Source organism: Megascapheus bottae, chromosome 23, assembly GCF_031878675.1.
Source record: "Megascapheus bottae isolate mThoBot1 chromosome 23, mThoBot2.hap1, whole genome shotgun sequence".
In the NCBI taxonomy this organism is placed as follows: Eukaryota; Metazoa; Chordata; class Mammalia; order Rodentia; family Geomyidae; genus Megascapheus; species Megascapheus bottae.
Genome location: NC_143531.1, coordinates 11,148,305 through 11,169,072, shown reverse-complemented (window position 1 = coordinate 11,169,072; position 20,768 = coordinate 11,148,305). Strand labels below are relative to the sequence as shown.

At 37.0% G+C, this 20,768-nt stretch overlaps 1 long non-coding RNA gene across 1 annotated transcript in view; it reads right to left on the bottom strand.

The window, feature by feature from the left end:
- LOC150047313 (uncharacterized) overlaps positions 1 to 20,768 on the bottom strand; it is a 160,873-nt gene that overhangs the window by 116,677 nt on the left and 23,428 nt on the right. The window lies entirely within an intron of this gene.

Sequence of the window (20,768 nt, the reverse complement as noted above, 5' to 3'; positions counted from 1 at the left end):
GCTACCATCTAGAAGCCTGATGGGTAAAGTACCACCAATACACTCAAAGTCAGTAACTAGCAGTTTACAACCGACAGATGTGATGGTACAAGCATGTCATGCCAGCAACTTGAGAGTCAGAGACCAGGAGGCTCAGGGATCAAGGCCAGCATGGAAATATCAGTAACACCTTATTTCACAAAATGAACTCAGCAAGGTAGTACCCTTCAATTAAACAGAGGCTGGGGCTGGGAACACAGCCTACTGGTACAGTGCTTGCCTAGCATGCACAAAGCCTAGGGTTCAATTCCTTGGTACCACATACACAGAAAAAGCTGGAAGTGGTACTCTGGCTCAAGTGGCAGAGTGCTAGTCTTGAGCAAAAAGTGTCCAATGACAGTGCACAGGCCCTGAGTTAAAGCCCCAGGACTGTCAAAAGAAAAATAAAACAGGAAGCATAAGGTAGAAAGATTGCAGTCCAGTCTGGCCATAGAAAAACCACAAACCCCGTTTGAAAGAAATAATCAAAAGCTAACAGGGATTAGAGCATAGTTTAAGTAAGATAGTACCTAACTAGCAGGTGCAAAACTCTTATTTGTACCACTAAAGTGAAACACACACACACACACACCTGATAAAATAAGTGAAAAATTCAATACATCTACATTCTCCCAGTCTACTACTGAAATACTGGGACTTGTATTTCTCCACATTGAATGGGTTTTATGGTGCATATTTGAATTGGGTTGTGTTTTAAAAAATATCTGCTTCCATCAAGGAGCTATCTTTTCTGTTTGCCCTTATCTCATTTTTCTTGTCAAGGTAACACTGACTTCATAAATTTGTACTTTGTACAATCATCTCAGGAGCAGTGTATTAGTTCTTTCTTAAAGCTATGATAGGATTCACAAGATAAATACATGTTTTTGCTTACTTCTGATGTGACAAATTGTTACCTTTAGATTTAATTTTGGTAGGTCATTTATATCTAGAAATGTATTCATTTTTCCTAAATTTTCTAATCTAGTGATAAGAATTTAAAAATGCCTAACAGTCTTCTGGATTCCAGTGGTATCTCTTATTCTATATTTTTATTTGTAATTGTCTCAGTATCTGTCTTCTCTTTCAGTTTGACTTAGGATGTGTCAATCTTGCTTGTCCTTTTAAGCAACTCTTTGTTTCATTGCTTTTTGTATTGTTATTTTAGTTTTCACTTCATTAATGGCAACTCTGCCCTTCCTAATTTCTTTTTTTTCATAATTTAGGATTTAGTTTGTTCTTATTTTATTTTTGAACTACCAATATGTCATTTACTTGAGAACTCTGATTTTTTGGAGTAGACATTTTTATAGCTATCACAGTTCCTCTTAGAACTGTGTTGGTATGCTGTAGGTTTGAGATGTGTTGTGTTTTCATTTTCATTTGTTTATAGGAATTCTTTCATTATAGTCCTTATTTTCACAATGATTTGATAGTCATTCAAAAAATTATTGCCTAGTGTCAGTGTAATTGTATATTTTCTCATGCTATTGATTTTTCAAGTTTTGTTTACCTGTGATCTGTTAAAATACAAAAAGTTAATTTTTATGTATTTTTCTCATAACTATATTATGTCCTAAAATGTGATTATGAGGAAGTTCTATGGGTCATTGAAAACAATATGTATTTTGTTGCTGTTGGGCAGAAGATTCAGGAGATAACTTTGATTTATAATGTCACTTAGTTCTTACTTTACTGGTTGCTTTTTGTCTAGATAGTCTACCTATTGGTATGAATGGGGTACTGAAATCATATACTTTATTGAGGTGGGGCCTGTCTGTATCTAAATGACCAGTAATGTTTGCCTTATGGAATTGAGTGCTCTGACATTTGATATGTTTCCAATTGTTATATCCCTTTAAAAATTATTTCCATAATAAATATGAAGCAATGCTCTTTGTCTTTTTAAATTAATTTTAATTGGAAGTCTGTTTGCTCAGATATTAAGCATAGCTGCTCTTGCTTGCTTTGAGGTTTAATTTACTTATAACTTATTTTTTATTCCTTTCACTTTAAGACCATATCTTTGACACTGAGGACAGAGGAAAAGCAATAAAAGAATACAAACTATCCCTATTTTCAAAAATGATCCTAAATTTTAAAGGCCTTAATGATTCTATCAAAAATAAAACCCCTTAAGTATTTGTAATGAAGTAGCATAAAAAATCAATAGTTTTACTTTTTTTCCAGTCCTGGGCTTGGACTCAGGGCTAGAGCTCTACCACTTGAGCCACAGCACCACTTCTCGCTTTTTTTTTTCAATGCATGTGGTACCAAGTAATTGAACCCAGGTCTTCACACATGCTAGGCAAGCACTCTACCACCAGGTCAAACTCCTGGCCCCTACTTTTTTTTTGTCTCTCATGAGACTTGAACTCTGGGCCTTGGCATTGTCCTTAAGCTCTTCATCTCAGGACTTTTTAGTTTCTGAGCTGACTTTGAACCCCAATCCTCAGATCTCAGCCTCCTGAGTAGCTAGGATTACAAGCGTGAACCACCAAGCCTCAGAATCAATAGCTTTTCTACACACAAATACTATGGAAAGGAAGTCAGGAAAGCAATCCCAATAAGGGAAAAGTAATTTAAACACATAAGCATAAATAACCAAAGATGTTTTAAAAAAATATATTCAGGACCAGGAGTGTGGCCTAGTGGTAGAGTACTTGCCTACCATGCTAGTATGCACAAAGCCCTAGGTTTGAATGCTCCATACCACATACACAGAAAAAGTTATAAGTGTTGCTGTGGCTCAAGTAGTAGAGAACTATCCTTGAGAAAGACCAAGGCCCAGTGCCCATACCCTGAGTTCAAGCTCCAGGACTGGCAAAAAATAAAAATTCAACTGAAAATGAATCAAAGACTTTTATGTAAAACATGTAGACAAAGATATTGTGAATATGATTTCAGCAGCTCAGAAGTCAGGCAAGATTTGGCAACTGGAATCACAACAAATTAAAAAGTTGCTGCACCGGAAAAGAAATAATCAACAGAATGAAGAGACAATTTACAGAAAGGGACAATACCTACCTTTATAGGAATTCACCCAGTAGGTGATTAATATCTATAATTCATAAATAATGTAAAAAGAAATTTAACTCATTCAGTAAATGAAGTAAAAAGGGCAGATACTTTTCAAATGTAGAAACACAAATAACCAATACACACATGGAAAAAAATTAAACATCCTTAGCACTTAGAGGCATAAAATCAAGCTACCTTGAAGATTCATTTCACTCCAAGCTGAATAACTATAATCAAGGAAAAAATGATAACAAAGATAAGAAGATGTAACTCTTCCATTACACCTGTAATTCCAGCTACTCAGAAGGCTGAGATCAGAAGATTGGGGTTCAAAGCCAGACTGGCAGGAAAGTCCATGAGATTCTCATCTCCAATTAACTAACAGAAAACCAAAAGTGGGACTGTAGCTCAAAGGGGAAGAGTGATAGCCTTGAACAGAAAAAGCTGAAGGAAAGCACCCAGGCCCTCAGTTCTTACCCTACAACCAACCAAAAAGAGAGAGAGAGAGAGAGAGAGAGAGAGAGAGAGAGAGAGAGAGAGAGAGAGAGAGAGAGAGAGAGAGAGAGAGAGAGAGAGAGGGAGGAAAGAAGGAAGGAAGGAAGGAAGGAAGGAAGGAAGGAAGGAAGGAAGGAAGGAAGGAAGGAAGGAAGGAAGGAAGGAAGGCAGGCAGGCAGGCAGGCAGGCAGGCAGGAAGGCAGGCAGGCAGGCAGGCAGGCAGGCAGGCAGGCAGGCAGGCAGGCAGGCAGGCAGGCAGGAAAGAAAAAAGAAATCTCATTCATTGCTGGAGGGACTATAAATTAGCTTAGCCACTATGGATGTAACTATAGAAGTTCTATAAATAATTAGAAATAAAAATTGTATAGGATCTAGCTGTATCACTTCTAGATAGATAAGATATCAGGATGGATAGATGCATGCATGCATCTACATGCATGCATGGATACATAAATACATACATGCATACATATATATACATACATACATATACCTGATACATATCAACAGATCTATGGATGTCAATAGATTAATAGATACTGATACTAATATAGATATATCAACACCTATTTATACATATATACATGTATATATATCCATGTTTATCATTTCTTTATACACAACAGCTAAAATATAAAATCGACCTAGATATCATTGTCTTAATAAGGAAAATACAATATCGCTACATATTGAGTTTTAGTTGACTATTAAAAAGAATAAATTATGTCATTTACCAAAAAATGTACAGAACTGAATATCATTATTTTCAGTGGAACAAGGCAATCTCACAAAGGCAATCATAATGTTCTCTCACTCTTGAAGCCAGATCATGAAAGTAAAAATGAGACTAGTAGAATGGGAAAAAAAGGAAAAAGAAAGGAAGAGAGAAAAGAGGAAATAAAGAGCACAGAAGGTAAATATAATCAAAGTACATTATATTCATATGTGGAAATCAACAGAATGAAATCCTTATTTTATATAACTTATGCTAATAAAAAACAGATTATGTGAGAAGAAATATACTCAATATCTTACGTGTGTAACTGTAACCCCCTGTACATCACCCTGATAATAAAATTAAATTTTGAAAAAAATAATACAGATTATTGCCAAGTACTAGTGTCTTACACCTGTAATCCTAACTACTCAGAAAGTTGAAATCTGAAGATATCAATTTGAAATCAGGTGAAGGAGTAAAGTCCTGGCTTTCCATAAACTTTCAAAAAGTCACAAATAGAACTGTGACTCAAGTGGCAGAGTGCTAGTCTTCAGCAAAAATGCTCAGGGACAGCTCATAGACCCTGAGTTCAAGCTCCAGGATTGGCACATATGTACAAACACACTCACGTACACACATATACCCACAATCAGTGCACAATCATGAACACTTAAGCATCCCACAGAAATTAGCATTAAAGTAGGAATCTCTGCACATTCTGTTGTTACTGTTCTTTAATGCGTTTCTGATTGGTTTTGTACACTGTGATGAGGGCAACACAAAGCTCCACAATGGCATTTCACATTTCTCCCCTCTTCCCTAGTCTCATTCCTACTTCAGTCTCAAAACTGGAGAAAAATAGCCTTTTGGCAGCCTACCAGCTCTCATGTCCTCAGAGACACATTAGTAATTCTCAATGGGGCACCGGTAGTGAATCTGGTTGCTGATAGCTGGGCTGAGTAGTCAGTTGACCTACGGACTGATGAGCTCATCCCCAAAGCTAGCATGATTCTAGCAGATGTTCAGACTTCACAGAGTTGTTTCCTTTTTCATTCTCTAAATCCAACCAGGACCCCTTGGAAATCTGGCTAGCAAGGTGATGCATACAGTTAGGTCGGGGAGAACCAAGAGAAAGACATCCAGCGGGCCTGCTACTTCCTACTTTCCTCCTCACACCCAACTTCACACTGCTAGAGCAGCCTCAAGTGACTTTGTTGTAGAGCTATGGGGTACAGCTACTGGAGGCTGTCAGACAGACAAGAAAAAGATGAACAAGGAGATTCATACTAAAATCAAACTTGGCCTGCCCGTAAGAAAGACAAACTCATTATAGAAGATGAACAATGGTGATTCTGAAAGAGTTCAATGGATAGTTTCAAAGACCAGCAGCCTTCCTTTATCCACAGAAAAAGTACTAGTTAAGAAGCTAGTTGTCAAAGCAATTGCTAAAATCTCCCTGAATCAATTCTTTCCTTCTTCCCTGCTTCCTTTATCTCCCTTCCTTCCTTTCTCCCCTCCTTCTTTGTTTTTTTCTTTCTTCTTTTTCTACTCTTTCTTTATCTAGCAATAAACTACTTAATATCCTGGGGCTCAGAGCATAAATGTCTCATAGGAACTAAGGTAACAGCATGTAGTATGAAAATGTCATACTACAACTGAAAATATCCATACATTAAGGATGTGGTTATGATACACACATGCATATTAATTTTGTCTGAAAATTTCAGTTTTGATAGCTTATAAGAGATAGAAACCAACTGTATATACATCCAGCCACAGATGGGTTTAATAACAAAAGAAACTTCCTCAGGCTGGGAGCTTGGCCTAGTGGTAGAGTGCTTGCCTAGCATGCATGAAGACCCGGGTTCGATTCCTCGGTACCACATACATAGAAAAAAGCCAGAAGTAGTGCTGAGGCTCAAGAGGTAGAACTCTAGCCTTGAGAAAGACCAAGGACAGTGCTCAGGCCCTGAGCTCAAGCCCAGGACTGGCAAAAAAAAAAAAAAAAGAAACTTCCTCAATAAAAATGTTTGGGCCTCAAGAAGTAATGCACCCATTACCTGACAAATGTAACTGTAACCCCTCTTTACATTACCCCAACAATAAAATATAATTTAAAACAATGTTTGGATAGGGCTGGTAATGTGGCTTAGTGGTAGACTGCTGGCCTGCCATGCGTGATATTCTGGGTTGGATTCCTCAGTACCACATACCACTCGAGCTGTGGCTCAAGTGGTAGAGTGCTAGCTGTAGCTTAAGTGGTAGAGTGTTAGCCTTGAGGAAAAGAGCCTCAAGGACATTGTATAGACTCTGAGTTCAAGCAACATGACTGGCAAAAAAAAGTGTTCAGATAGTATCTTGCATTTTCAGGCTCCATGAATTTTCAGTCTAGGTTTTGTGAATCTCAGTGAGTTTTCAAACATTTAAAATATGTTACAAATTTTTCAACTAAAATATGAAATTATCCTTAGAAAGCCACCCACACTTGTATTTTGTACAATTAATTCTGGTTTGGGAAAATTTTTACAGAGACAGACCATCCCTAATGGGTTAAAAATACTGAACTAGTGACTGAGAGTATGTACATTTTAGATCTCCACAAATTAAGCAATGAAACAACAACAAAAAAAAATCTATCAATGGGATTGCAGTTTAGGGCCAAACAAAAGCTCATTATTTTAGGTAAAAAAAATACTTTCAGTTTGGAATATTTCTATAAATCGACTCTCCATTTTTCTTTAAGTAGAGCAATTTCCTTTTAAGTGGAAATGGTTGCATCTTCACATCTATTAGAAAATGCAATTAGATAGAAATTTAATACCCTACAGCTGGAAAATGAACAATCCATTCTTCCTCTTCCTGGACAAGGTCACATTGCTGAGCACACTCAAGTTAAGCGTGATACAGAAGTTAAGCCATAAATCCAATGAGATGGACAGCTCTGGCACCCAGACACAGCAAGGCCCAGTGTCAAAGGGACTCACATTCAATTCACTGTTTCACTTAAAAACTCTCAGTCCTTATTAACAAATAGTCCCTCTGTTTAAAAAAAAATCATAATAATGTAGTGTTTTACAGATGAGATAAACAAGAGACTGTCATTTTTAAAACCAAAATATATTTAAGGAAAAAATGTAAGTGAAACTAATTTGCTACATATGTTTTATACATACAGTACATAAGGGGGTTTCTTCGACGCCATATGGAAAGCATCTGAACTTGTAAGACAATGACCTTCATAAATCACTCCAGGCTCCAACTCCAAATTATGTCTTGTTCCCTCACTCATGGGATAGTCACTATATCTCATATAAATTCATTATGTTATATGTGCACAATAATCTATCTCTACCTTTATAACAGATGATGTCATAACACACAGCCAAGGTTTTCCAAAAAAGGGAACAAGTTCTCTCGCCAGATAGACCAACCTTTGGAGCGGTTTGTCCAAACATGGTGTGTTCTACAATGCAGTCTACCCATGCTGGGGGAAGAAAAAGTAATAAAACAATCTAAGAACAAGATGGTTTCTGAACATTCCTGATTTCCTATCCTTCCAAAGTAATTACAAACTAAAACAGCATCACATATCTTTGCATACTTTCCTTTTATCTTTCCCCCTTTACAGCCATTAAAATGACCTAGTCTTCCTGGCTACTTTGATCAAAGCTCAATCATCAGTCATAATCCACCAGTGTTTTCTCTTAACAAATAATTTCCATGAAAAACATTTAAACTAAGGAGGCAGCAAGTTTTGCCCTTATTTTGTGGAAGAAAAAAAATGAGGTATATTCTACTCCGGTCTTTTTTTTATATAAAGAAGTTGTCTCATACTAGCTTTCTTCTTGGTCCAGTCTTTCTTCTACCTTATGTAATTGAGTGTAGGTTTGTCTGTGCTGTTACTGTAACCACTTGGAGAAATAAGCACAAGGATAAGATGAATTTACAATCATTTGGTTCTTCTTCCTTTAAGAAATTTAAAGCTTGTAACCTCTAATCTGATCTGAAAACCACAAAAATGTGTAAACCTATATAAGGAGACTTTTAGTCCTTTGAAATTGTCTCCACTTCCATGAACATAGTTGTGTTGGTAGCCTTAGTATGGTCTGGTTTGTGGTCATTTGGGTAAATGCCTAGAAGTAGGATTACTGGATCACAGGGGAGCTCTATGTTTAGTTTTTTTGAAGACCCTCCATACTGCTTTCCAACAAAATATGGAACCAACCCTGATGTCCCTCAGTAGATGAATGGATCAAGAAATGTGGTATGTACACAATAGAATTCTATGGTTCCATCAGAAAGAATGACAATGCCCCATTCATGAGGAAAGGGAAAGACTTAGGAAAAAAATCATACTAAGTGAAGCAAGCCAGATCATAGAAGTAAGAATCATTGACTGCATGGTTTCCCTAATTTGTAAGTATTAGTATATGCCTAGGAGAGTCCTGGGAGAGGATCACAGTAGCTCAATAGCTATATACATATGACCATATAAGATGATGCTAAGCAAAATGAACTCCAAGATATATAAACAAGATTTTTCTTTGTCGTTGTTGTTGCTTTTTTTCTTTCATTCCTTTTTCCTTTTGTCTATCCCTGTGGCCACTGTATTTGATTTTGGTACCTGTGTCTTATATACCCATTTATCTGAATTGGAGAAGGGAAAAGGAACAAAAAAATGGGGAGACAAAGGACAAATGGTAAATCAATGCAATAGTGATACTTACAAGACAATATGTTGGAAATGAACTTTACAACTTGGCGTGGGGGGACTTGGAAACAAACTGGGAGGAAAACTGAGGGAGATTAACAATGTTTAACAACAAATATACTCAATATCTTACATATATAATTGTAACCCCCCCCCCCGGTACATCACGGTGATAATAAAGTTAAATTTAAAAAAAAGAAATTATCTTTGGTTCCTTTACTTCTAGTATTACCAAGCACTCTGGGTTGAGAATAGAGCATGTAACATCTAGGAGTACTCTATCACTTGTGCCATGCTTCCAGCATAGATTTTCCTGGCTATCCTGGAGATGTAATCTCACAGACTTTTCTCCCTGAGCTGGCTTCAAACCATGATCCTCAAGATCGTAGCCTCCTGAGTAGCTAGTATTATAGTTGTGAGCCACAGGCAATTGGCCACAGTAATAACTTTTAACTTAAAAAGTAGCATGGTAACCAGGTACAATAGCTCACGTTTATAATCCTAATCAAGAGGCATAGATAGAATCATGGCACAAAGCTTTCCTGGGCAAAATGGAAGCAAGATTTCAAAACAAACAGCTGGGCATGTTAGTCTAAGCCTATCATCCCAGCTACACAGAAAGTATAAATAATAAACTCATGGCCCATGACCACTCAGACAGATCTAAAAATAACAAAAGCAAAAAGGACTAGTCATGTAACAGCACCCCTGTCTAGCAAGTTCTATGAACATCTCCAGTATCACATCCAAAAAATAAAAATAAAAAGATAATCTCATTAATTAAGACCACTGTCAACCCCTTTTTACCATTTCATCACATATCCTTTACTCTAGGTAGCATGTGGAGTGGCTGTGGACATTTAGAGATTGAGCCAAGGAGAAACTGAGCTGAGAATACATCTAGTTTATTTTAGATGGATAAGTGTTTTATGTGGTTTTCCAGCACTTTCATTTATAATTAAGTGATTACTAACAAAATTTCAGACTAGTAAGTGGCAGAGATCGGGTTGTCTTATTCAAATACTAACAATCTCTGTAAAACAAAATCAGGCCATCACCAGGCCCATTACCAGGCCTTCAATTCCTCACTTAACCACTCACTGGCATTTCAGTCTATTCTCAATAATCTGACATACTAGCATTTGGCTCTTTCCTTGTTCTTTTCCAGACTTCAATGCACATTTCCAGTCTTAGCATTCCCTGTTATACATAGGTCACTCTGAAGGCAATATTCATGGGAAATTGGAAACAAGTAAGATAGAGAGCTAAATCAGGAAACCCTAAAGTTAACTTCAGAAATACAAGACTGCATGATGCCTGAAACAGTAATAAAGAAAATTCCCTAGATCAAAATATGTGGTGATTAGAGATAGGAGCTCAGAGTGGTAGAAGTGTCTTCAACAACTTCTAAGCTTTTGCTTGGGAAACTATGGGCAGTACTGCCATTAATTAACATTGGAAACCATGTAAGAGAGAAAAGAATAACTTCATTTTTGGTCAAGCTGTGCTTTATATGACAGCTACACCTTGGGGGGGTGAAGTTATAATTGACAGATAAATACATCAGACAAACTGCAGGGCAGAGATGGAACAGGAATTGCATACTTGGAAAACACTTTTTTTTGTAAAAGTAAATGGACACAGCAGCTTTGAATGGAGAGGTAATGGAGTCAAGGAGAGAGCCCTCATATACACAGATGTCTAAAGAAGAGGGATAATCTACCATTACATATCACTTTGTCCATGTGTTGAACTCCCATACTGTAGTCCAGAAATATGTATAATTTTAATGCATCAACTATGATTTTTTAATTAAGCTAATAAATACTTGAAAATACAAAAAAAGAATAGGAAGAAAGAGATTTAGGGAAGGGGACCCAGAAACATGTTTTTCTTTTTACCACATTAATTACATTTATGACTGCTATTTCCACATCTATATTCCCTGCTATACTCTAAGTTGGAAAAGAATAAAAACCCTTGTCAACCATATTGACTACCTGTTATTACCTATTTACTACTTGTTACTCCCAACAAGTGCTTAGTGAAAGTAGTAGGGAAGGAATATATATTGTTAATGAGTGAATTTGAAGTAATAGTTCCACTTTGACTCCCTTCATCTCATTCATACTTCCTATTCTGGTTGTGATTTATCTTTTATTTATTTTTTTTAATTTCTCGAGGTATCCCCAATTTGTAATTTTTTCTTTTTTTTTATTGTAATTAGTAAAAGGGTTACATGATATTTGCCAGATAGAAGGTGCATTAATTCAAATACATTGATACCCTTTCACATGTCTTGGTACCCATTTCCCTCCCCCCCCACACCCCCCACCCGTCTTGGTTTTCCCCCCTTCCCTATCAAATTTCAAATATCCAAATACAAATAAATTCAATATATCAGATAACAAAGTGAGATACTATAACAATATGAGAAAACCAAGGGACAGCAAAGGAGATGAGAGACAACATAGTACATTAAGGACAACAATCATTCATTATATGGCTTTTGTTTCAATATCCTGGAGGTCCTTTCAATTAGCTTCACATTATATGGCCTTATGTATCAAGGTTTTTCTCTATTGCAGATCTCTGCTAGTAGAGCCCAAGGTTTCTACTGATTATGACGAATGAGGGAAACCATTGAGCCTATGAAAAAAAGAATAAACAGAGCTTCCCTATGACCCAGCAATTCCACTACTTGGCATTTACCCAACCATCCAGAAACAAGGACATACTATATCCACAAGCACAACAATGTTCATTGCAGCACTATGCACCATAGCAAAGATATAGAACCAACCTAGATGTCCCTCAATTGATGAGTGGATCAACAAGATGTGGTATTTGTACACAATGGAATTCTATGCTGCTGTCAGAAAGAATGACATCCCCCCATTTGTTAGGAAATGGAAAGACTTAGAAAAAAATCATATTAAGTGAAGTAAGCCAGACTCAAGGGAACTTAGGCTCAGTGATTCATCTTTTAATGCCTTTCTCTTATCCATCCAGCCTCCCTCTTGGGAGCACTTCTCCTGATTCTGAGAAAATTCCCAGAAAGGTACAAAATTCTTGAACTATTGACTTTTTAAAATACAGTGACAAAAATTGGTCAAAAAACAAATATGGGATCAATCTATACAGTATACTGAGAGTTAATAGAAGAGTAACTCAATACTCAATCATTTTCATGTCATATGAAAGACAATATTTCAACACACTGAAGTAAACAGAGAAATCTGTTCATGGACTCAAAGAAGTTTACTCAAAGATTAATGAGCCCTGGTATACCTGTACCCTCTTGTAGTGCACAGACCAGAAAGATCTAGGCTATGATGCACTCTCATTTCCAAAGTGGTAGTTCAGAAGCACTACAAAATTTGTCTTATATCTTACTACTGTTTTTTTTGAGCTTCTATGTACCACATTTCTTCCCTTTATAAATTGGGGTATTAACTAAATATTTAATATGGTTACTGTGAAGTCAGTGATTAAAGAACTACGTCTTACAACAGTGTTTGATCATAAGAAAATACCAAATTTTCACTTAGTTAATTGTCTAATAGTCAAGGCCTCATCTTGCATTTTTTCACAAAAACTTGGACTACACTATTGAGCTCTGAGGATGCATAGTCTCTGATTTTCTATTAATACTTGTCTATCAAATCTTATTTGGTTTACACATGAAAAAAGCCACATCAGCTCTGCATACAAAAGTAATTTGAAGGAAACATATAATGTATTAATGAATCACTAAAATAATCATCCTAGTGGTGTATATAAAAATTTAAAAAATTAAATAATATTTACTGCAGGAAAGATGGAAATCACCTGCTCAACAAAAATGAGTCAAAGTTTTTTAAAGTATTGCACTCTGACAATGAAAATATTGTTAGTTTTTTAATATACTTATTTAAATATAGCTGTTGTCCATGATCCCTTGTTCTTACTTCTACAATTTATTTTAAATGAACACAGAAGATAAACAACAACCACTAAGAATTAAATTTGGAACCTAAAAAGGATTATACTGGGCATCTAAAAGAACAGGAAACTTTACTCATTTTATAGAACAATTTCATACAAAACTGGTAAAAGTACTAAAAGTCAAAAAGAAGAATAAGTCATCAGTTCTGAGACACAGCTGCATGACAAAAAAATTCTAAACATACACCATAATGACTGAATTGTGATTCCATGCAAAAACCCATTGAGACCTACCTTTATAGAGACAACCACAAAAAATTTAAGTAATTTGAGCAAACAGTTTAGCTCACCAAGACCCATTACACTGCACTCTTTGAAATATTTGTTATCAATGTCATGAGATTAAAGCTCATTTCATAAAGTGCATGAATTCCCCTTCTAAGGCATACAACTTTTGTAATATATAATTGCAGTGCTAGAAATAAGTTTTGCCTTGTACAGGCATAACTGTGGAAATAATAGGAAGAGAATTCCTTGAAAGAAAATTTAGGTATTATTCAGTCAAAATGGCTCTTACTAATTAAAAAGAGAATCCATCATGCTGGAAAAGGAAAGAAATGAAGAGTAGTTACAAGAAATTACAAGTATGAAATCACAGAGATAATTTCAGGAGACCATATACAGGTCACTGGTCTCTCATAGAGTTAAGATGAAGAAAAAGTTAAAGAAAGGTTGAATCTTTGCCATGATCACAATGAGAGCCAAGAACACCCCAGAGTGCAACAGAGACCGAACTATACAGGAATCCCTTCTAATTCCCTTGCTGATACACTAGCTCAGGCTAATTACAATGTAATGAAACAACTCACTGGCAAATGAGTTATCCTCCTTTTCCCATCTGCATCCCCTCTCCATCTTTTCCTTTTTATTTCACTGAAATAGCACCTCTGTGCTACCAGATGCTTGACCCCCTCCCTTTCACACTTTATGCTCATTATATTCTCAAATTATATTCATAATTCTACCTCTTCTTAGCACCTCCTCTGGCCACTTAACTTGTGAGCCAATATTATCCCTCAACTGCAGTCTCCTCTTCACAGTCCTTTCCACTTGTGTCCTTGCACTCATCCCTGCACTTTCTACCACTTAAGTCACACCCTTAATGCTTTCTGCTTTCTTTTGGGGGATAAGAGGAAAGCTAGGAAGTGCTGGACATGGATCCTCCTATTTATGTTCCCTGGGTAGACATGGGGTGATAGGCAATACCACTGTACCAGCTTTTTATTAATTTCCACGTCTTAACATTTTTTGGCTAGTTTCAAACCCCCAACTTCAACCTCCCAAGTAGCTGGGATTACAAGCACTGACAACTGTGGATGCCCAGATATTTTTGTGAATGGAAGAAATAATCAACACATTCAATGTAGTTATTTTCAGCTTAGAACTGGGCTTGAGAATAGGTTGAGAGAAGTATTACTGCGGATTCAAGATGAAAACATGGGAGAAGGGATATAAGATCAAACTGAATCTACACACTTGAGAATGACAGAGCACATGGTTCAAAGAGACCAGCCATGAACGCTAGGGAATGTCTCTGTTTTATAAAAACTACCTTAGATTTAAATAAATTATGGCCTTTTCAAATAGAAGAAGTGCAACTTAAATAGTCAGTGAGTTCTAAGTGTATACAATAACTTCATAGGGTTACCATAACACATTGCTACAAGTATGCAGCCTATAGAAACTGATTCCCTTATAATTTTGGAGGTCAAAGGTCCAAAATCCCAATGTCAGCAGAGCCAAACTACCTCTGAAAGCTCCAGAAAAAAAAAAGCACACTTTCCTTATTCTATTTCCTGGTGATCCCGTGCAGTCCTTGGCTTGTGACTACATGATTCCAATCTCTGCCTCTGCCTCTGTCTCCTCCTTTGCCATAACTTAGTCTGCATCTTTGCCTTCTTTTAGGCCTAATTTCTTTATTTATGTGCTGGGTGGGGCAAGTACTGAAGTTTCAAGTCAGGGTCTTCTGTTTGATAGGAAGGTGCTCTACCACTTAAGCCCCAAACCTCTAGTCCTCTTGTGTCTCGTCCTGTGATACTTATCATTAGATTTAGGAACCTGTTCAGTATAATCTCAATTCACAATTGAACTTAATCACATCTTCAAAGACCCTTTTACCCAGTATCTTTACACTTGAAAGCTCCAGGGATGTAACATGGACCTGTCTTTTTAGGAGCTAACAACATTCACTGTACTCACAATGACCATACTCAGATCAGTATCTTTTCTCTTAATGTCCTTCCTTGAAGCTGGACAAGATGTGTTTGGTGCATGAGAGAGTCCTGTGGTTTTCACTTAGTGGAAGTGACAGATGGACTCCAATAAATATCCAGAGCTTCAAAATCCACATGTGGTAAATACTGCCAGTGAAACAACACTTGCTGCTTCTATTGTGTTTCTCAGCCAGATTTGCATTGTGGGCATTCCTCTCTAAGAAACAGCTAAGCCTCATGAAACTACAAAACACCCAGAAAACTGTAAGTACCAAAGACCTCTGACAAATAGGAAATGCAGAATGTTGTGGAGTGGCTCTAGTTCACAGAGTCACTGGGCCCCTGATTGTTTATCACAGCTATGGCTGTGTTTCTCAAAATCTGAGGTTTGGGAACCCTGGTTGTTATGTAGGCATTCTAAAGAAAAAGGAAAGAAGGAAAGAAGAAAGGAAGGAAGGAAGGAAGGAAGGAAGGAAGGAAGGAAGGAAGGGAGGGAGGGAGGGAGGGAGGGAGGGAGGAAGGAAGGAAGGAAGGAAGGAAGGAAGGAAGGAAGGAAGGAAGGAAGGAAGGAAGGAAGGAAGGAAAGCAGGCAGGCAGGCAGACCTGTTAGATGTTTTCCTGTGTGTCTTGTCTATACTTTATTGCCTATAACTTTAGTAATGTCATGTTGTAAGAAGGGATGAGAAAAATAATGACATGACATAGTAAGGTGTCCTGCTACAACTTGAAACACTGTTATTAAAATAAAAGGAAGGTAAGCTGGGTGCAGTAGTTCATGCCTATAATCCTAGCTACTCAGGAGGCTGAGATCTGAGGATCAAAGTTCAAAGCCAGCCCAGGCATTAAAGACTGAGAGACTCTTATCTCCAATTAACCAAAAGTAGTGCTGTGGTTCAAGGGAAGGGGGTAGCCTTGAGCTGAAGAGCTCAGGGACAGTGCCTAGGCTCAAAATCCAAACCCCAAGATCAACAAAAAGAAAGAAAAGAAAGAAAAAGATAAGGAGGGAAGTGACACTGTAGCTCAGGTTTTAGAATGCTAGTCTTGAGCTGAAGAGCCCATGGACAGATCACAGGTCCAGAGTTCAAGCCCCACAACTGGCAAAAAAAAAAAAGCCAACTATTTTGGATCAGGAGCATGGCCTAGAGATAGAGTGCTTGCGTAGCATTCATGAAGCCCTGGGTTTGGTTCCTCAGTACCACACACACAGAAAAATCCAGAAGTGGGGCTATGGTCTACCACTTGGTAGAACATTAGCCTTGAGAAAGCTCAAGGAGAGTATCCAGGCCCTGAGTTCAAGACCCAGGACTGGCAAAAATAAATTAATTTAATTACATTAAATATTGAGCCTCAATTAATAGTCTTCAAATTCAGAAAAATAAATCTGGGTCCAAAAAAAACATACAAGCATTCATCCAGAAAACTCTGCCTTCTGTGTATATACTAGCAAAGGAAGGGCAAAAAATAATTTAATGATGTTCAACTGCTAAAGACGTCCAATGGCTGGAAAATTCAAACACTTGAGTAAAAGCTAGGCTTCGGAGAACATATGGCAGAGATACTCAGCCATGTTCTATCTTGAGAGATCCAAGTTTCAACCACAATTTCAGTTTAGGAATCTTCAGCTGAAACAAATAAACAGAAAATATGGTAACTGCAGTTATGAGACATGTTTTGCAAGAAATGTCATAGAAAAAGATGGTAGTGGTTGTGATTCAAATAAAGCACAATGCCTACCTGTAAACAATTTTTTTAAGGCCAGGAATGTGGCCTAGTGGTAGAATGCTTACCTAGCATGCTCGAAGCGCTGGGTTTGATAGCTTGGTATCATATACTCAGAGAAAGCAGGAAGTGGTGCTGTGGTTCGAGGGTAGAGTGCTAGCCTTGAAGAAAGCCCAAAGACAGTGCTCAAGCCCTGAGTTCAAGTCCCAAGATTAGCAGAATCAATATACACAGACTGAGTTCTCCCTAATTACATTAAAACACAATGGTAATCATCTTCATGAAGGAAGATTTCTCCCAAGTGGGTATAAATTCATGTATTTCAGATATTGTGAAAACCAATCTGACCAAAAAGTGGTATTTTTGTTCCATCTACATCATCCTCTCTTGTTTCCACTAGGATACTCTTGTGGCCTTTAGCAATAATAGAATTCTTAATTTTGCTTGGAGTAAAGGCTCTAAATCCAAAAGCTGGTTCTTTAAAAAAATTGTTACTGGTTTGATAGTTGACATCAAATTCTTAAGAATTTGGAGACACAAAAAAACTAATACAAAGCTTAAGGTAGTTAAAGCAGCCCTTGTTCAGACTGCAGATACCAGAAATCCTCCAATTCTCCCAGAACACATAGGAGAGCCTCATTACTAAGAGAGAAAATTAGAGATTGTAAAGTGCTTGTTTTAGGGCTTTAAAATGTTTAGACCAATATTTGTATACATTTATTCCATTTAAACAAGAGACATTGATTTATCAGGAACAGAGTTTAGTCTAGCTACAGAACTTAGGCACATTAAACTTCTCTTAGAAACCCAGAATGAATAATAGCTATATTGAAAACCTTTTACTCAAGAGTCTGAGATATGAGAGGCTCATGAAATCTTGTATACTTGAACAACTCTCTTGTCAGCATTTTCTTATTTGACCATCCTTACACTGTTTTTGGAATTTTAGGGAAAACATCTCAATGAGCAATATAATTGGAGATCAATTATTATCAGTGCACCCGGGAAAGTAACAAAAAAAGTAATCAGTGACTTACACTGAGGCCCAGAATTTCTCAAGATATATAATTATACCCACTAAGGAGAATTTCAGGCTGTTAAGGAAACAAATACTCATTCTTTATATTCACATACAACGATATTTACCTAGGCTATTACCTTATTCCTTGCAAATGAGTAAGTACGGAAAAAAAGAATAAGATCAGCTAAATCAACCCCCATCTATTGGATGCTGTGCCTACAAATCAAGGGTATCCAGTCCACATTCTCTAGCATCTTTCAGCCTGATGCCTGAGAGAAGACTCTGCAGATGACTTCAGCACTGAGATGAAGAAATTAGTTATCCCTTTAACTATAGATTCATATCAATTAGCTTTTCTGTAATAAAAATGATATTTTCATGATCCATATTTTCTCTCCACTGGTCCTGAACTCAATAGGAGGGATGAAATATATTAGCTGTAGCATCTCAATGCCTTTCTTATAATTGACATAATTAACAATGAAAAATGTGCTTCAAATAGTTCCACTGATTCTCCCCTGTATTTGATACACTGAAATGCAAATTTGTACTCAGCATCTTCACTTGAATGCATAGTAGTTGTCTCAAATACAATTATTTCCACAATCTCCCTATTAATCTTTTCACTTTCTTCTGTCTGTCTCCTCTGTTGTAATCATTCTAAGTGATTAATCAAATCTCAGGGTATGCCTGCATTACACTTATAATGCTCCAAACCCTGTCTATAACATGTATGCAGACGTATTCACATCACATCCAACAAGTATTACAACCTCGTCTACCCTTGTCAGATTCAAGCTACCATCATTTACCATCTATGCAATCCTTAATGTGAATTCATTTGGCAGTAACATCTATAAACATTTTTAAAGGACCTAACAATCCCAGATCTGTGATTCCTAAAATGACTAGTACCCTTATAAATGAAGAGAATAGAGACACAAAGATACACAGAAAATGAGATCGCAAATAGTCTTATAGAATTAGAATTACAGAATTAAAGCTCTCGAGAATTACTTGAGTCCCAATTCCTTGTGTGCAAAGGCCAAATGCAGCATGATAATCGTTTGGGATTTTCAAAATGATGTTAATAGTTTTTTATGTCCAATGAATGACCTAATTCTTATCCTTAAAACCTTCTATATCTGAAATCATCAAATGTGAGATTTTGACCTTGGGTAAAGCTTACACTTGAGTATGAAGGGACTTCACCCAGAAAAGGCTGCAGCCCAGCTATTAAGCATGAGGACATGCCCAACAGCTTTTTTATGCTCTTTAAACACAGACACACACAGACACAGACACACAGACACACAGACACACACACAAGCAAACAAAACACATGGGTTTGTCTGGCAGATGCTAGGGAACAGCTTCTGCTCATGGACCTTAAATGCCCTAGTAATACTAAAACATGAAAGGTAATCGATGTCTTTACAGGCTCAATTGCTGCCATGATCACCCCCTGGGTTCACGTATGGCCACTTCGTAGTTTTCCAAGGCTGGCATGTTTACTTAATGCTGGGAACATGATTGCGTAAATTAAGTGCTCTGACAAAAACACCCCATTAGCTCACTCTAAATTGCATGATCGCTAATCTCTCATAATTTACAGTGCATGAATGCTATACTGCTTCTTGGAGTGCCAAAACAAACTGTCAACAGCTTCAAAATATAGCAGCCCATTAATCTGTGCAGAGCAAGTCCTAGGATTTTCCTTTCATTAACATTGTGAATGAAAAGGCTGCTTTATTTCTTAAGTACTCGTGTCAAGAGGTGCCTCTGCCTGAACCATCTTGTTTAACCTGATTCAAACCCCTTCTAAAGTAACATTTGGGCCACAGTTTGAAATCTCCTGTAGGCTTGTTAGCCAATGGCCTTTCTGCTTTGTGGAACAGATTGCCCCACGTCAAACAATCTCTTGCCATGACACTGCCTTCAGAGAGAGTACTTTGAAGAACTTCTGATGTCTAAAATTACAGACTTCTCTTATGAATAATTTCTTTATGAAATTAGTAAATAATGAGCATAATACACAAGCTGCTTAACAGATTAATAATCAACCAAAGCACTGGCCTGATTTTTTGACTTACCAAAAAGAAATGGTTTTGGCATAGCTTAATTTCTACCCTAAGATCAATGAATATTTTTATATCTCATAGCTATTAAAAGAAAAACCCTCCTTTGAACTTTGCTAAATTTTCTCTTTTGATGAAAGATTTGAGAATACAAAGTACAAATCTGCCACCAGAATGTCTACATGTCCAGAGCATGTGCCTTCCTCAATGGTTTACTGGCCCAAAATAACTAACCACGGGGCAGACTATTCCAAGTAAAGCCAACCCAGAAGATGATAAAGTGCTGCCTGTTTCTGTGCTGGCAAGTATGTTTGACATGCTCATCATTTCTTTTACTTTCTATTTTTACTATGAGTTTGAGTCAGTATTCATACATTATTAATGTTTTGTTATTATGTTACAAATCAGAACTGAACAGCAATTGACAATGTGACTACAGGAAACTCTCCTTTCATGAAGACACATCCTCAGAACAATTTCCACACAAAATGAAGAATCCTTACAGTATTGAAAGTCGAAGTACTATACCTTTCAAGCACAACATACACTATATTTTACTTCTCATGGTTTAATATCTCTCTTTTTCAAAATACTTTCCCCAGGTTAGTCAAGTATAGCTTAGTGGTAATGTGTTTGTCTAATATTTGCGAGATTATGGGTTCAATTTTCAGCACTTGAAAAATACTTTCTCCTATGCTCCATAACTCTCTTCCTTTGGGAAGTAATTTTATGTACAGTTTTATATTGATACTCCTTTCTAGAATGGTTGACATTTGCTAGAAAATTA